Source organism: Myzus persicae, unplaced genomic scaffold (genome assembly GCF_001856785.1).
Source record: "Myzus persicae strain clone G006 unplaced genomic scaffold, MPER_G0061.0, whole genome shotgun sequence".
Taxonomy (NCBI): Eukaryota; Metazoa; Arthropoda; class Insecta; order Hemiptera; family Aphididae; genus Myzus; species Myzus persicae.
The window spans coordinates 87,503-105,160 of record NW_019100692.1 but is presented as its reverse complement, the minus strand read 5'-3'; the positions used below and the strand labels follow the sequence as shown (position 1 = coordinate 105,160).

The window sequence follows — 17,658 nt, the reverse complement described above, 5'->3', positions numbered from 1 at the left end:
ATTAATTATTACATACGAATAAATTAGTTTTTCATTGTTGTCTATTTCATAAAAAATAAATACATTCTAAAATTATATTTTGAAATAATTTTGTGATATTATATGATAATGACTATAACATAATAAATATCATATGCTATAGCATACCTCAATATTGAGTGTGAAATATTCACAAAATAATTTATAGCATATCAAAAATAGAATGGGGTAAATAGTAATTATTCAAGCGCGTCACCAAAGGAGGTAGGTAATGAAATATTTTTTTAATTAAAAACAGATTTTATTTAACAGGTAGTAGGTACATTATTTTAAAAATCGGACGCAATACATAAAAACCAATAATTTATATTATTTAATTTATTGAATCGTAGAAGTTGTTCGACGGATTTCGCTATACTAATTTATCGTTATAATGTAGCAATTCGTGACTGCAGCGTTATACAGATACTATCGTCAATCGGTATGATTTACTCCAGTCCAACACACCGATTTTTAGTTCGAATTTCACGCACTTTACATAATGTATGAACACGCTCATGATTGTGTTGTATTCAGATAGGTAATGCACGTTGTAAATCTCAAAAAATCATTGCGTGTTGTAATATAAATCGTATGCGATATCGTTCGGTAGATTAATATGCAGGGTTATATATCGTGGAAACGATCGAAGTCACGGATTAATTATATGGAATGTATAGTTTCAGTGGCGTATTTGCGTTAAGGGGGGGGGGGGCAACAGGGGAATTTGTCCAAGCGGACTATCGCCACTGAGATTTTTTTTTAATTTACACTTTTGTGCATGGTATTTAAAATATATTATATAGATTATAAGTACAGCATATTAACTTTCTTTAAATTAAGTAGGGGAACCGGGTGCAAGACTATAATCACCTCTGATATCGTTGACTCCTTGTACTATATATTTTATTTTTGTAATACAGCTCTTAATATGTATATACATTTTAAATATCATTGAGAAAAATTACTAAGTCTTAAATGTTGTAACTTGGAATAAGGATTTAAATTGAAGTATTGTGATTAAAAAAAAAAATGATTTTAAAAATTTTAAATTATTTAGAGACCAGAATTTAAAAAAATACTATTATTCTAATATTATGTTATAGGTATCAACCAGGAGTCATCACTAATTTTTATTAAAAAATTTATTTCTCAACTCCTCAAATTATTCTGAAAATGTTGTATCAATATAATGATTGCCGGCTGCGGATTAATTCCTCATGTTCCCGCTGCGATGAAATGTATTAAACTTGAAACATCTCAATAATTGACTTTAAATGGGAAATGTATCACTATAATATTAGTGATACAGTTTCCATTTAATTAAAAATTAAATTATATTATAAACTTGTAAATGCGAAATTAAAAAATGACATTTAAAAAAAAATTTTCTTCAAATACGCAAAGCTGTATTATAGTTTATGGTGGAAACAAAAAACATAAACTTGAATACATATCTAACTGCAATTCTACAGTGATAATTATAAACAAATATACTATGTGATATAATGTAATGCAATGGTGCGGTGATTGCTCCTATTAATTATTATATATTATTATATCTTATTATTGTATAATACTATTTTGAGTTGTCAATATTTAATTTAGTTCTCGGTGCGTTGTTATATCGGTAGACAGTCACTATAACAACCAGCAAGTACCTACCTATATATATTATTATTATAAACTGTACATGCGATCCTAACTCACAGCGGCCGTCCGTCCATCCCGTGTTGTTATAATGACATTACACAGTCAACGTCCGTCAAATCCACAGGCGGTTTCTAGGTTAGGTCAACTGCTTTTCGAAATTTCTTGTGTGTAGTATACAGAATACACGGGCAAGTATAGAATATTATCGTTATATTGTATGAGTACATATCACATATGCATAAACGCGACGCGTAAAATTAAAGAACCAGTTGCAGATTTAAGGGAGGGAAGAAGGACCGGGACCCTCCCCACGGCCAATTAGCTGTTAAATATAGTTGTAACGTAAAACTTTTGAATAACATATACTTTAATTAACGTTTAAACTTTTAAACTTATGGTACCGACATTATAATTAATAATATAAAATTAATTCATGCAAATAACTGATAAGACTGTTTTATTGAATTATGTATTTAATATGGTTTTGAAAAATCTTGCCCCTCCGTCCTCCCCCTGCCAACAAAATCTTAGATCTACCACTGCAAAGAAAGAACATAACTTCATAAGAGTGCAGTTTCAAGTGGTAAAATATGACGGTTTGTAAATATACGTGGGTATAGGCGCAATATAGGAGGAGCGGGGGGGGGGGGGTTGTCACCCTCAATTATTTTTATGTCATTCACGGTTAACTAAAATGTTAATTTTATTTTAATACATTAATATTATTATTTACTTGTCTACAACAATGAACATTATAAGATCATATCGAATTGGTGGTGTGAGAGACAAAGTTATAATCATTGCACAACCCTTGATTATATGACTAGGTAACTAAAAAAATAGAGACAGCGCCCTCGGATTTTTCATATAAATTGCGCCTTTACAGGGCTTGGGGCCGTCACTTTTGCCCGGACAACCTTTGACGTTCATGCATATGAACGCAGAAAAATAATAAACACCGCTGGTCTGGAGTAAATTGATAAATATAGGCATATAGGTACACCAGAGCTAAGATGATTGATATTGTGTTCGTGATGGAATCGTGATCGCTGTTAAAAACAGACTCATATTGTTATTATGCATATCAGAAATCGTGTGCAAAATATTGACAAGCAAAAATACCGTCATCTGGTTCGAATGTTCGTATCGACTGTAATACTAAAAACAAAGGCACATTGCAACATAGTGAGGTCAAAGCATTTTTCACGAGTTAAAAAATTACTACCCGCTCAGCGGTAAAAATTCGAAGCTTCGGTAATTTATTAAACGAGCGCTAATAGTATAATTCAAATTCCGAACAGAGCTGCTCGTCGTCTGAAAAGTTTTTTCACTCTCCAATTTTTAAGCTCTAATTTAATTACTGACGTCTTTTGGGGGCTTAATCAAAAATCCTTGAACGGATACGAGAATAATAGTAATCGTTCCTATTTATTTTACTATTTTCGCCTATTAAACATACATGCCCAATATATCACTATGTGTCGTAAATACAACTGAAAACTGGCAGTATTAATAAATTATCACCAGGTTTGGAGACTGCTCCGGAATTAACTGCAGAGTCCAGGACTATATCGCGATACGGTCTCCAAATATATAGTTCTCTGTCTGCGACTTTTACAGTATTATATTAACGTCCCACGTTCGTCTAACTCGTTAACCGTTAATAATAAACATTTGGTCCAACTCTTAAAGTGAAACTTATCGAGAAAAATAATATTATATATATGCGTTGTTAAAAACAACACGACATTTATAATAAGTCGGTTTGAATGTGAACAGAACCACGAATGAAACCGGCAAACAAATCAAAGAATATGTACTATCGACTATCGGCGGTATAATATAGTTATTGCTAATTGCTATTATAGGCCTACGGGTTGTATGTATAAGTGGACAACTATCAACCATCATATCATAAAGTATGCGATAAAACTACTCCAAAAAATGTAATTTAGGTGTAATTTTGCTCAAATTTATAAGCAATCGTAATAATGAATGATGGTCAAAACCATCAACTACTGTACACATTTTTTAATTTTTATCATAATATTTTTAACTAAAAAATACATATTTTGAAAAAAAAATACTTTATCAAACCTCGTACACGAAAAATGTATAAATTCCACTCAAAAAGAAAGAAATATTCTACAACATTAACCTGTCATTGACATGTAGCATGTATTGCAATTGCACTATTACAGGCGGGATCATAGGATACAAATTAAAGAGTGATACTCAAAACATTCTCACTCCCTTTTTTATTCAACCATACTAAAGTTATTCAAAACCTGATTTTTGAATTTTTTCAATAATATACGTTTGAAAAGTGAAGACCATATATTTATGTCTTTGAATTCTTAAAATACTTTGAACTGTACTAAGAAATGTCCTGCGGAGGTGTACATATACAAACTTCTGTTTTTTTTCCAAAGAAGAATCCCATTTTTTATTGAAAATTATTTAGCAAATAATTGTTCAGAACATTTTGTTTGCATCAAATCAACATTTAAATGAGTGTGTTTTTGAGTTATTTAAAATGGTGACCCAAGGATCAGGTTCGTAATAAAGGGTTTAGAAGATATGGGAGACATAATAATTTGAAAAATGTAATGATTAATATTTACCTTCGATATTTATAATTTTTAAAAAGATCCAATATATGTATATTGTATAATACAACAAATACTTATTCCTATATAAATCTATTTCATACTTTTGTAAAACTATTTTTCAGAACTATTAACCTTTGTAAAATTATGGTCTTTAAATATATAAATATTCGAAAAAATCGTTATTAGAAGGTAAGACGAGAGTGCAGAGCACGATCGATGATTCGCCCTGTAAACAGAGCTCACAGATCGAAACACTGCGACTTACGGACAGTATGAGTTACGGTCAATTTAACTACAATACAAACTCATTTCTAATTCGTGCGGGACATTACACCGCCACGGATAGTCTGGCATGTGCAGCAAACGTATAGGTACATCACCGCGAAGTCGTCCTTCTTCGTACTCACATACATTACCTATACCTGGGTAAGTAAGTTAGACCTGCCTACCATAAATATTACACTAGACGTCGCGTAGACGGGTCGTAGGCATGCACTGCCGGCAGGTCGCAGGCACACGATATAATAATATTAACAATATTATTATACTCGTGGTAATAATAATAATATAGTCGTTTTGTTTGTGTTCGAGCCGACGTCGTCGATACGGTCACACCGCACACACGTTATATACCTAATATAATATAATACGACGATATTTATTCGGACAAAAATTCCGTTTCGCGAGGACTGTTCGACATAATATGGGTATGTCGCGCGTGTTACATATAGGTTCATTTGTATGCGAGTGTAAATATTATTAAAACGTCGCGGTGCCGCCCACCAGTTTCTCATATTATTATTGCTGCAGTTAGTGTCACAGAAAACAAACCGCTCCTAATTTAATACACGCACACGCGCGCGACGTTATTAACAAGTGCATAATGTTATTACGTCGTCCGCGAGGGTGTCGGTGGGTGGAGAGGGTTATAATTCTCTGTTCTCCTCCTAAATAATAATAATAATAATAATAATAATAATAATAATAATAACCGTAAAACGCAAATTGCAGCTGGTACAGGTTAGGTTATATAGGTAGATGACCACGACCGACCGAGTAAACATTACCTATATACTGTTTTTAAGACGGCGTCAGTGTATACCTTTGTGCAGGTAGGTGGTACTACTACTATATGTTATGTATTAAAAAATTATACTCAGGTGCATGCATAATAAACAACGACGTATATATAATTATATTTACATTTTACGCCCTGCTTATAGTATTGTGCGCATATACCTGCATATATATATGTATATTGTATATACATGCCTAGTATTAACATTACACGCTGTACACTGCTGCGCGTTCGCGGGGGACAGAGTCGACATTTTTCGTTATTTTTTCACTATGATTTTTTTACCGTTCTCATTATTACTATTCATATTCCAGCGTAATCATGAGTTGAATTTCTACTTGCCTATATATAATAAACGTACACGGACGGACGGAAGGTGTAAGACCAGCGGCTACGACGAATAGGCAGACGACCGTACAGCCCCAGCCGTAGTTACATAACCGCGGAAAGGGTGGGGGTGTATCTTTTCAAAATATAATTTGAGTTTTACACTTTTTACTACAAATATATTATTGAGAAGAGATAGGGCATTTCATAAGCACAACACGCGTCATCTTATTAAAATATAATATAGCTAGTATAGGCACCCACCACTTACGTCTTGGATACGATTATTTTTGTAGCGCACTTATCGCATCAGTTTTTAATTATTATATTAGTAAAAAATAATTAAAAATGAATAAGTACTGTACAGGTGAGTTATTGAAAATTAATCAACCAATGCTTTGGGCCTGCAGACTTTTTAGGTCACCTGATCTTCACGCCATTATGTGGCTATACTTCTCTTGGGAATAATATGTTAAATATACTGAGTATCACCACCATCAACCACATAGGAGCTAACAAATTAGCAGGGTTAATTACATCGGATATTATGCATGGAATGAATTTGAATTCCGACTAGATGTTGTTCGTTGGTCAGCATGTGGTGGATCTAGGATTTTTTATGATGGGTGGTATGGTTGATAATAATAAAGCTTCTTAGGTACTAATGACGAACAACTTCGGAGAATAAAACAAATTTAACCTATTTTTTTGTTCGTAGTCTACAATTAATATGTTTAGTTCTACGTGATAAATGATACCTAAGCAACTTAAAATAAAAATAAAACGTTTAAAATGCGGGACGGTTGGTGCTTCAACTCCCAAGAACCCCACCACCCTAAATCCACCACTATGATCAAGCTATTGAAATGTACAGGTAGTAGGTACCATTGAATACATTTGAAATAGTATTCTTTTATTTGATATACCATATTATATTACTCTAAACCTAAAAAGTAAGAAAATAATATATGAAATTGAAACTGAAATTGAATGAATAATTTTGAACAACCCTGTATACGAGCGGTTTATCGTTTATTAATTATTAGCAACAAATACTTATGGATAGTTTCTCTTCTCCTTTTCGGCGAATTCTTTTGAAATGAAATAGATGGGCCCAAGGGGATGTTTATTCAAATACTTAGCAATTGGGGGATTCAAAATTTTCTCAGGACTACTATCATATTAATATTATATTACATTAAAGTTTAGACATAATCGTGTACCACTAATATCCAAACAGTGGCAGGACACGGACAGTGGATACATAAAATAACCTACGTCATAATATGGAAACATTAACACAGTGATGCATCGGTTTATAATATAAGTGATATTATATTTTTTATCGGTTAAGCACGCCAGAACTAAATCTTTAGACGAACATTAAATCGTGTAGTTTATCGACTTATCGTATGGTGATAATAATATATTGTATACCTAAGTATAGATATAATTGATTGTATAATAGTTGTATCGTGATAATATCATTATATTATTATTATTATTATTATTATTATTATTATTATTATCATTATTGTTATTGTTATTACAATATTACGAGTGTTCCACTTCGTGGCTCTTCAATTTGTTTATTTTTTCTTCGATCCTCTGATTCAATCGATTTATTTCAAAAGTCGAATAAACTTAAACTTGTTTAATTTATTTTAACCTGCCGAGTTGAATCGCAAAACCCATAAAACATGCAGACTATCCGTCACCGTTTGTTTACCCACCTATATCATTAAACTTGAAGTATTGGCGGAAGACACAAGTACAATTTTTTTCGCCGGACAGCGTATCATAAATAATAACTATTAAGTACCTAGTATATAGATTATGCGTGTAATCCTCTCGGCATTCGTGCGTAATTCGGCAAGCACGGTCTCTCTTCTGGAGTGTTGTTTCCGACTGCCGCGCGCCACAGTTTTTTATAACTATTTCGCACGATTAACCTGTACAATTAGTTACAGCAATAACTCACATTGTAAATCTAAATAGGTACGCGGGCTGCACCGGATCGCACGCACAAATGCATGCACGTATGTATATTATATATATATTTAAAGTAAACAACTGAAATGATTGTAAACATTTTTTTTAATCTGTTTTTGATTTTGTTTTTTTTTTTTTCATAATCTCACCCGACACATATAATTTAGTTACATTTTTTTTTATCATTTTTACGTGATTTACGGCTATTTTATGTGCACGAAATCATAACCGTTTAAATCTCTTTATTTTTAGTATAGATCGAGTCATTAATATCAATTTTATAGGTACTTATGTTATCATTTTATTTCAACTGCCCGCTTAAAGTACTTATTGTATTCATATTCATATTCATATTCATATTATTATTAACCGCTTATTATTGAAACGTTGTACCATGATTATACCACGGTAGCGTTATATTAATTAACCAAGCGAAAGTGGCTTATTAAATTACGTTTAGAAGATTGCTAATATACGAGCGATAAATAACAAATATAATGCCTGTATCGAGCCAAATACGAATACCTATAATGTAGTCATAAAAATAATGTGTACCGTAACAACTCATTAATGATCAAAAAAATTTGTTTTTTTAATTGTTTGTACCACATTCGATTTAATTGTGCAATAAATCATTTTGTTTAAATTATTTGTTTAAGAGAACAAAATTATGCTAACATATATGAAATACGAATACGATTATAAATACGAGTTAGGTACTGAGATATTTGTTTCTCTAATGTAAGTTCTAAGTATAGTAGCATACACATAGTTGCTTAAATTTTAAAATAATTCAGTATTTCAAACATATTAATATAAGTTACTTTGACTAGTGCAACTATATTATATGCAAGCACTAAAAATTATAGAACATTTTATGACACGCGCCTGGAGGTAATATTGTAGTTTATTCTTTATAATATATTTGATTTTTATTGAAATGTCGGTCGAGGACCACCATATTTCGACAACATAGTTAAATCGTATTTATATAATATAAATATTAAAGTTACGTTTAAGGTTCAGTAAGATTGTATTAGACTATAATTAATGTTAAAATAATAAAATTATATAACGCATTCACAAGTATAAGTGTTGGGCAATATTACAATAAAATACCAATAGAAATATTTGTTAAAATCAATTTTAGATTAGAATACTTTATACTATGTATACCTATAATGTTTCTATATTTTATACGTTCAAATAATTATTATTTGTCTGGTCGAATTTCTCATTAAAAATTGGGTTCTGTTAAAAGTGTTAACGCTTTCTAACAGCATAAGCCTTATCAGTCTGTATTACGCAAATATAATGTCATAATTAACATTGAAATTCGATTATTGATTAGGCTTGAGGTCATCCTAAGTTTAACAGATAAAATGAAAACAATGTTTTTTTCATTATTTAGTAAGTATTACCCTATAAAATATATTAGAGTTAAACATAGTTTAATTTAGTATCTGCACTTTGCAGTGCTAGAATTGTTATAGATATAATTATATTAGGAAACAACGATATTTTCAGGAAATAAACATTCCGAATTCGTTTAAAAAACCACTAGTATACCCTATGTTTATAAATAGTTCAATATTTCAAACCGTCTGATTAAATATAAAATGTAATAATACATATTATATAGATATTTTATTTCGATAACTGTTTTGTATAGGTACTGCACGGTATACAATATACAGTAAAGTTATTGTATGTTGTACGTCGCTAGTTGGCCTCTCACACACAATTTCAAGCCGATATTATACTTATCAGTAATATACTGTAATATTATTAAATCTATTATTATTTAAAAGAATATAGCTACATTTCATACATTATACTGTTTAGATAATAATATTATAAGACTGTCTATTAATAATGAGAAATATTTTATACAAATTTTCATCTGGTTTCTTTGACTTATTATAGTGAAAATATAGTATAAGTAAAATAATCTAAGATTATGGCCACCTACTTTTTCGCATACGGATAAAACAAACAGTAATGAAACCATATAGTATAATAGCCTAGGTTATATATAGGTTTTATAACTAAAGTGATAAAGCGAGCACTATGCGAAGGGCAATCGATCTTACTAGAGGATTACGATGACGGACATTGTAAATAATACCGATAGCAACACATTAGTCCAAACAAAACAAAAAATAGCAACGTAATATATTAATATGATAAAAAAAACACGTATCACAACTACTCTGATAATTTATTTGGAAATGAACGGCTAATATTTTTCATTAGGCTCTCTGATAAGATGATAGTGTCTAGACATCGCTTTGACAGTCGCAAGACCTAATAAAACATCACCGACAACTTTTTTTTCGAATTGTTTTTATTAAAATAATACGATTTTAACCATTATTTCGAGTGCATGGTTCGTTTTCACTAAGAACTTTAAACAATTATTTTCAGTCTATTGATATTATGCTCCACACATAAAGTATAATCTGATTTTTAAATCTGTATTCTGTACTAAACCAAATGGCAAACCTTCAATTAACAGTATTTTATTTTATAAATGGCATTTACGCATCTGCAGACATGTATTGGTGTATTTAAAAACTATTTTACACATAAAATAAAAACAGGTACATAAAAATCGACAATAATATAACAACACAATAACAACGAAATAAAATAACACGGTATTCTAAAACAATAGTAAAAAATAAATCAGTAAATAAATAACGACGATAAAATCACTAAATTTTTATTCTTTTCGTTACAGTAACGTACCATGATTTATTTTTTATAAATTGTGTACAATCCGTTACTAAGAGTCTGATTATAGTATAAGTAATAGTCTAATAAATTAGCTAAAACCGTATATGTTAGAAGAAAACGTAATAATTAAAAAATATTATTACGATAACTATTTAGCATAAAACACATAGGTTGGTGGATAATGTTTTTATGTAGAGGTATGTATATTCTAGAAATATTAATAATTTATTTTATTTGTTTGATTTATATGCATATGCATACCCGTCAAATGGATTCACAAAGTATAAATAGGTATATAATAAATAATAATTAATAATAAAAATAATAAATTATACATTAAAAAAATGTTATTTAATGTATTTAGACGTTTTGTAAAAATATGTTTAAACTAATGGCCTAAGCTGCTGAAATTATAAATTATCTATAATGAAAAAACAATAAAAAAATAAAATAAATACAATAATAGGTACTATATATATTTTCATTTCTAGGAATAATAATTTAAATTCTAAAGTCTACACGATTATTAATCAAAAAATTTTTATTTTTTATACTACAAATTAAAAAAAATAAGTTTTGCTTATTTGTCATACCATTTAAAAATGGTTTAAAATTAAATATACAAACAAATCAGTAACTTATTTGAGAATTAACAATTTAAAACCACGTTGCTGTCATTAAAGTACGTACCTTATAATATAGTGTAGGTATATAAATATTAAATACATAATATAATATATTATGCGTTATGTATATCGTATACTTATATATATATTGTTTGGTACCTATAACTATATAATTCTTTGACAATTTATGAAATATGCTAATTACATACGTTAAAAAGAAATTAAATTAAAATAATTTATTGTGATGCATGTCAGTATAGTATCATATATATATAATTATGAACACGCCCCGATTACATACTAAATTGTCGTTCTTTTAATTTAACTCTTTATTATTAATCTGCAGTTTTGATAAATTGATTCAATACTCTTGTAACCTGTTTTCAATTTTTTTTTTTAATGATATATTTTGAATATCGACATTTACATACTACACAGCTATACTAATATAAAATGTATCAGAAGACATACTTAAAGATTTCTACATTTCGGTAGTTCAGTGACATACATCTTATTAATTGTTAAGAGCAAGCGTAAACGTAAATTATTGTATATAGTCAATACACTCGCACTATAGTGCTTCAGTACTCGGATCATTTTTCGATGATGATAATACTTCATAATATATTAAATTGTACATACAACTACATGTTAGTCAAATATCAGTAATAATGTATAATAGATTAGGTTACCTAGTTAAATATACCTATATAATGCTTTAAAGTGCACAATGTGCATAAAATGCATTAAAGCTATACATTAGGCGATTCAAACTCACGCGTCATCGTTTTTAAAAAAAAACCCGAACGCATCTCACTTCGGCGATTCGTATACACACGAACGTTAACTCAATTATTCAAACAAACGAGAGCGCCAAAATTATATTAAAATTAAATTAGTTTTGTTCGTATTGCCGTCTAACGTAGACGCCTGTTGTTACGTATACGTCAAGATGGAAATTTTAGACGATATTGAAGCAGCGTGTGTAATTTATTATGCGTTACACGAAGACAATAAATTAAGTAAAAAAATAAACACCGAAGAAACGGAGACTTATTTGAGAAATAATCATTCCCGGTTAAGGTTTGAAATAAAGTTGTAGTCTAATGCCTTTGGCAGTAACACAACATTGTATTGTGTACCCGAAATATTTTACCACTAAACGACTAATTGGCTCATTTTCACCATCATATCAAAACTTTATTACAATCGTTATAATGATTAATGAAAAAAACAAAATATGTCTTTTAAAAACAGTTAATAGTCATAACACAGTAAGATTTTAATCGTATAGTATTACATGTTTTCATCCATTCTTTATCATCTTTACTAAAAAAGAAGATTTCATTATATGCCAGTATAAATAAAAGGGTGACCTCGTGCCCTAAATCAACGACAAGAGGACCACCGGAATGTCACAACCGGTTCATTCACAGTCGAGGTAGAATGCAATTAACAATTATTACATTAACTCTAATAATTATAATTAAAAACACCTATTGTCGGATGACAGTGCTTAAACGGAACAATCATTCGGTTGTCAGTGTTTTTTTTTATCTTATAAGAAATTGAAGAAGTTTTTTTTAATTGAGTACCCATACGAGCATATATATACATATATGTGTACCTACTATGGTAAACAATTTGTTTCTGATATTTTATAATTAAAAACTTACAACTTACGAGATATGGACTGACAAAGACTTCGTATATCATGACTACAGCTCTACGTAAAAACATTATAAACTTAATAACATTGTTGTGGTCTTATTTATTAATAATTAAAACAACGTGAGTGAAACAGTATTTTTCCAGATAACTGAAGAACGGCGTATCTATCCTATAAAATGAATTAGATACCTATAGGTATTTAATTTCAAATTTCACTTACTAATGCTTATATTATTATGTGCGCAGCTGTGAGACGTGTAATGTGTTTACATAATATAATAATATTATATTGGTGCGTTTTATGATCGTTCAAAAACAAAGATAAATTTTCGACGGACCGGATATAAATATTATGTTTCTCGGAACCCAACACAAAGGTTTGACCGCGTTAAGATTTCTGCCAAAAGTATCAAGGTATAAAAGTATCGGGCAAGTACCCGAGATATGATTATGATATATTATATTGAAATAATTCAATATTATAATGTATAAATTAAAACAATACAAAATTCACATTTGGAGATAAATCACCGGAATGCTCATGATGCCGTTAACGCACCGTGTGTAATAGGGGGAGGGTGGGGGGTCACACCTTGTAAAATGCTTGTAATACTTTACAATCGATACATTTAATGACGTAGACGAAAGAATTAACTTTTATATCCCATCATTTTTTCGGTTTTTTTTTTATGTCCATCGCTATTGCTTTTCCCGAATAATGTTTTGGTTTCATTTTAGTAACAGCTCAGGTTTTATATGTATTTATTTTTTCGTAAATCTATTTCGAGCCCCGTCTTACTACTCGTACGTCGTATTTGTCTGCGATGTTAAGACCTTGTCTATGCTTATAAAAAAAAAAGGAAAGGTGCAAGTTTTAGGTCTAGTTCGTATGTTTCCAGGTATTAATATCATTAGTAGGTACTAAGTATATATTGTATACTGCACGGGCGGCCAACATCCGCATACTGTCGTGATTGTACAGGTGATGGGCTATGTGCACCGAGTCTCAATATGCCGTCGGCAGTGTAACTCAATAATATTATGTTCTATACTTCTATCGTAGAACTGTAGAAGAGTTTAAAAATAAAAATAAATGTCATAATAACTATGATAAAAATAGTTTTAATGTAACTGATTCTCACCGTGGATAGTGAGCGACGATGATTAAAAAAAAAACATTATCAGTTCGACGTAAAAAGAGATCCACACAGAGCCAGAATGTGCTCTCAAAGAGACGTTCATATAATATAGGTGGATCCAGAGCCGTATTTACAATTTTTGCGCCCTGTGTCAACCATAATTTTACCCCCCCCCCCCCAACCACCACAAAAAAATAGATACACTATTTTTGATTTTTCTTAACACATTTTTAGTTCTTAATTCTTTATGGTTACCGCCCCCTAAATAGATCAATATTTGGCCACCCGGGGCAAATGTCCCCATTCCCCCCCCCCTAAATACGGCCCTGAGTGGAATCCGAATCTTTAAAAAAAAATCGAAATAGAATAATTACAAAATATATATGTGAATATGCTGACAGAGTAGGTACGCACCTCACCAAGACTTTTTTTTTAGTCGACATAATTAATACTGCAAAGCTGAGGTTTTTCAACATTTCGAAAATTATATTTATATATACGGTGCTACCATTGAACTTATTATTTATACTATGAATATTAGTTATGTTTTTTTCTGATTGATTAATTGCTTTACGATACATGGGTAGTGACGCAGTGCATTACAGATAACTTACACGATCTGATCCTTGAATAGATCACAACTACTCCTGTTTTAAAATACTCGAATACATTACTACAGTTTCTTCGTAATAATAATAAATATAGGTACTGTGGGGCTTGCAGAACTCCTTGCTTTTTGCCCTATGCCCGCCTTGTATACACAATAAACGACCTATACGTAGGTCTATATGAAACTATAAATGTATTACAATAACAATGCCTCAACTCACGGAAAACTGCGTAAAGGCGCATATTTTTTTTATTTTCTTAAAGCACCTTCATTAATCTTTAATTAATATCATAACGAGAAATCGATCATTCGTGGTGAGTCAATTAATCGGTATATTTTCAATGAACCAATCCAAGTATCCTATTCGCTAGCGTGTACGACCACAATAAACGACAGAATCATATCTAACGACAGACAATTATAAACACGAGCGCCTTTAGGGACTTTTCTAAGAAAAGTTTTTTCTTAAAAAGTTTCAGATTTTACAGTTACCGCACAAAGTGTACGTGCAGAATAATACATAGTACGCATACCACGATAAATAGTTTAATACGTCTATCTGGAATTTTTTCACAATTTCACGAGAGGAGCACCACTGCAGCGGCCACCGTGGTAATTTTACGTTTCGATGGTAAGTTCCTGTACGCGGTGCAGGAGTGCAGGACGCGACGCAGGTATACCCTGCAGGTACTACATAATATATAACACGATAATGTAACGATTGGTTGTGAATAACTGAAACGATATTAAATACACAATCGGTAGCAGCAGTATGGACGAAAACGAAATGTCCGCTCCGCACGCTGACCGCTCGTGATTTACCTATACCGAGGATCGCTCGATCACTGCTGCGGCAACCTTAGCCGCAGCGTCAGTTCGCACCGAGACGTCTGCGGCCCCGGACGAGATTGATACGGAACCCGCGAGCGGCGCCCATCGACGTCGTCTTGGCTAAACGGCACCGACGTAGACTGCAGTAGTCGCCGTATATACGTAATATCGCACTTGAACACACAATATTATGATAACGCTGACGATCTATATATATATATGTGTACACGATTTGTGCTAGACGTACATGTAGGACATCGGAATAATAACAAAATATACTGTAAGCTTATGATAATATCATATGAATTTGTTCGAGTACACTAGCGCGCCCGTATGCGTGTGTGTCCGCAGCACGAAACGTGCAATGTGCATACGTGCGATATGTAATTATTATTATAATATGTACAGGGTGATCCGCAAAGCGCGCCAACTCCTTTTTCTCCTCCGATGATGCCATTTTTTTTTTCTGATTTTTGGAATTTATCAACATATGGTTACTTAAAACCATATTTTCAAATTCTTGAGATGTATTGTACCTACACTAAATGAGTGTCCTGTTGAGATACGAAATTTTGTTTTTAAAACAACCCCCCCCCCCTTCAATATTCTAAACTATTTAGTGGACATTTTTTTCTGAAAATGTTGACGTATTGAAATCAAAATTCGAACTAGTAGTTTTTGTGCTAATTAACTATTTGCGTACTAAGGATACATTAGGTTCATGATAATGAGGGCTTTGGTGACTTGAAAATTTTAGTAATTAATATTATTCCATCAATATTTATAATTTAAAAAATTGGTCCAAGTATAATTAACACTAGGTTCGGTATTACATATATTTTATATTTTTGAAACAGCATTTTTTAAGGCTATAATAATATCCTTAATTTAAATATTTCTATAACTGAAAAACTACTTATAATATTTTTATTAGGTAAGTAAGTGCATTAAAATGTCAACAAAAATCCACTGAATAATTTACAGTATACATGTGGAGTTTATTTTCCAAAAACAGAAACCTGTTTTGCCATACAATACTCTTTAAGTAGTACAAAAAATCTCAAGAATTTGAAAATTCCAAAACTCATATTGTAATAAATTCATTACTAAATTACTAATTTTTTTCATGCTTGATGAATCACCCTGTATATATGTAAATGTAACACATACACGTGTATAAACGCAGTGATTTGGATTGTGTCATATGTTAATAATTATATTATATACATGTATAACTATGTAGGTACGAATACGAGAAATAACATGAACCGGCCGGTCGTCAGGAACAACAGGTCTTCGTCGTCTTAGTTGTGCGTCGGTTTGTTTGAGTGAATATAATATATACATAATAAGAATCATAAGGTGCAATGTAACTGTACATCTTACATTATAATAACACGATATTGTGCGATAAATAAAAATATAAAAATTACATATTTCCGATGTTCGAGTTGATTAATCTTTGGACACGAAACTTTAGGCTTTTTTCTAATCGACTAAACGTCAAATGACAAACCCTATTCTGAATACGTAGTGCGAGTTACACAATCGTGTGGCTGCGGTTGAATATTTTGAACGACTAGCACTACACACAAGTTATTCCGAATATTCCAACTACACGTACCTTGATAAAAAATGTCTGTTTATGTTCATTGTTCATCGGACGTCGGGATAATAATTTAAGTAGCCTCTGCAAAAACAAAAATTCGTCACGCTACTTACATAACGATCGGTTCGATTTGCGTGCGTCTATGTTAGGACGGCATGTATGCACATTGTACATAAACTGGCTTCTATGGCTGTATAGGTATAGCTAGGTACAGCAGTTATGCAAAACTAAATATAATTAACTATTCGAACAAATTTTAAAATGCAAATTATTAGCGAAAAGTGAGGAATACGCGGGTTATTCTAAAATTCACCAACTGCGAATTATACGATAAAATCATGCCGTCGCGGTCAGTAATAATGAATACGAGAATTCGCCTACAGATATTATATATTAACATGTAAAGTAAAATAAATGTTATCGATTCAAACGAAACCTATAGTATTCAGGTATTCTACAATTCTACATTATATGAGTCAAACACACTCCGTTAACATATGGTTATTCAATATATAACAAGGTGAATGGTGATATTGGTAAAACTCGACAATATTCTGAAAAAATATGAATAAAATATTAAAATATGAACAATAATAAAATAATATATCCAATCAACACACGTGCACAGAAGCACAGTACCTACAACAAACGTTGTCACAGTTTTAAGTATTTTAAATGCAGTTTATACAAAATGACATGTGGTCTTTATGCACACCGATTTGTACGCTAACTCTACTTATATAAATATAATTA

At 31.2% G+C, this 17,658-nt stretch overlaps 1 protein-coding gene across 2 annotated transcripts in view; it reads right to left on the bottom strand.

The window, feature by feature from the left end:
* LOC111042246 (growth hormone secretagogue receptor type 1-like) overlaps positions 1-17,658 on the bottom strand; it is a 173,156-nt gene that overhangs the window by 139,400 nt on the left and 16,098 nt on the right. The window lies entirely within an intron of this gene.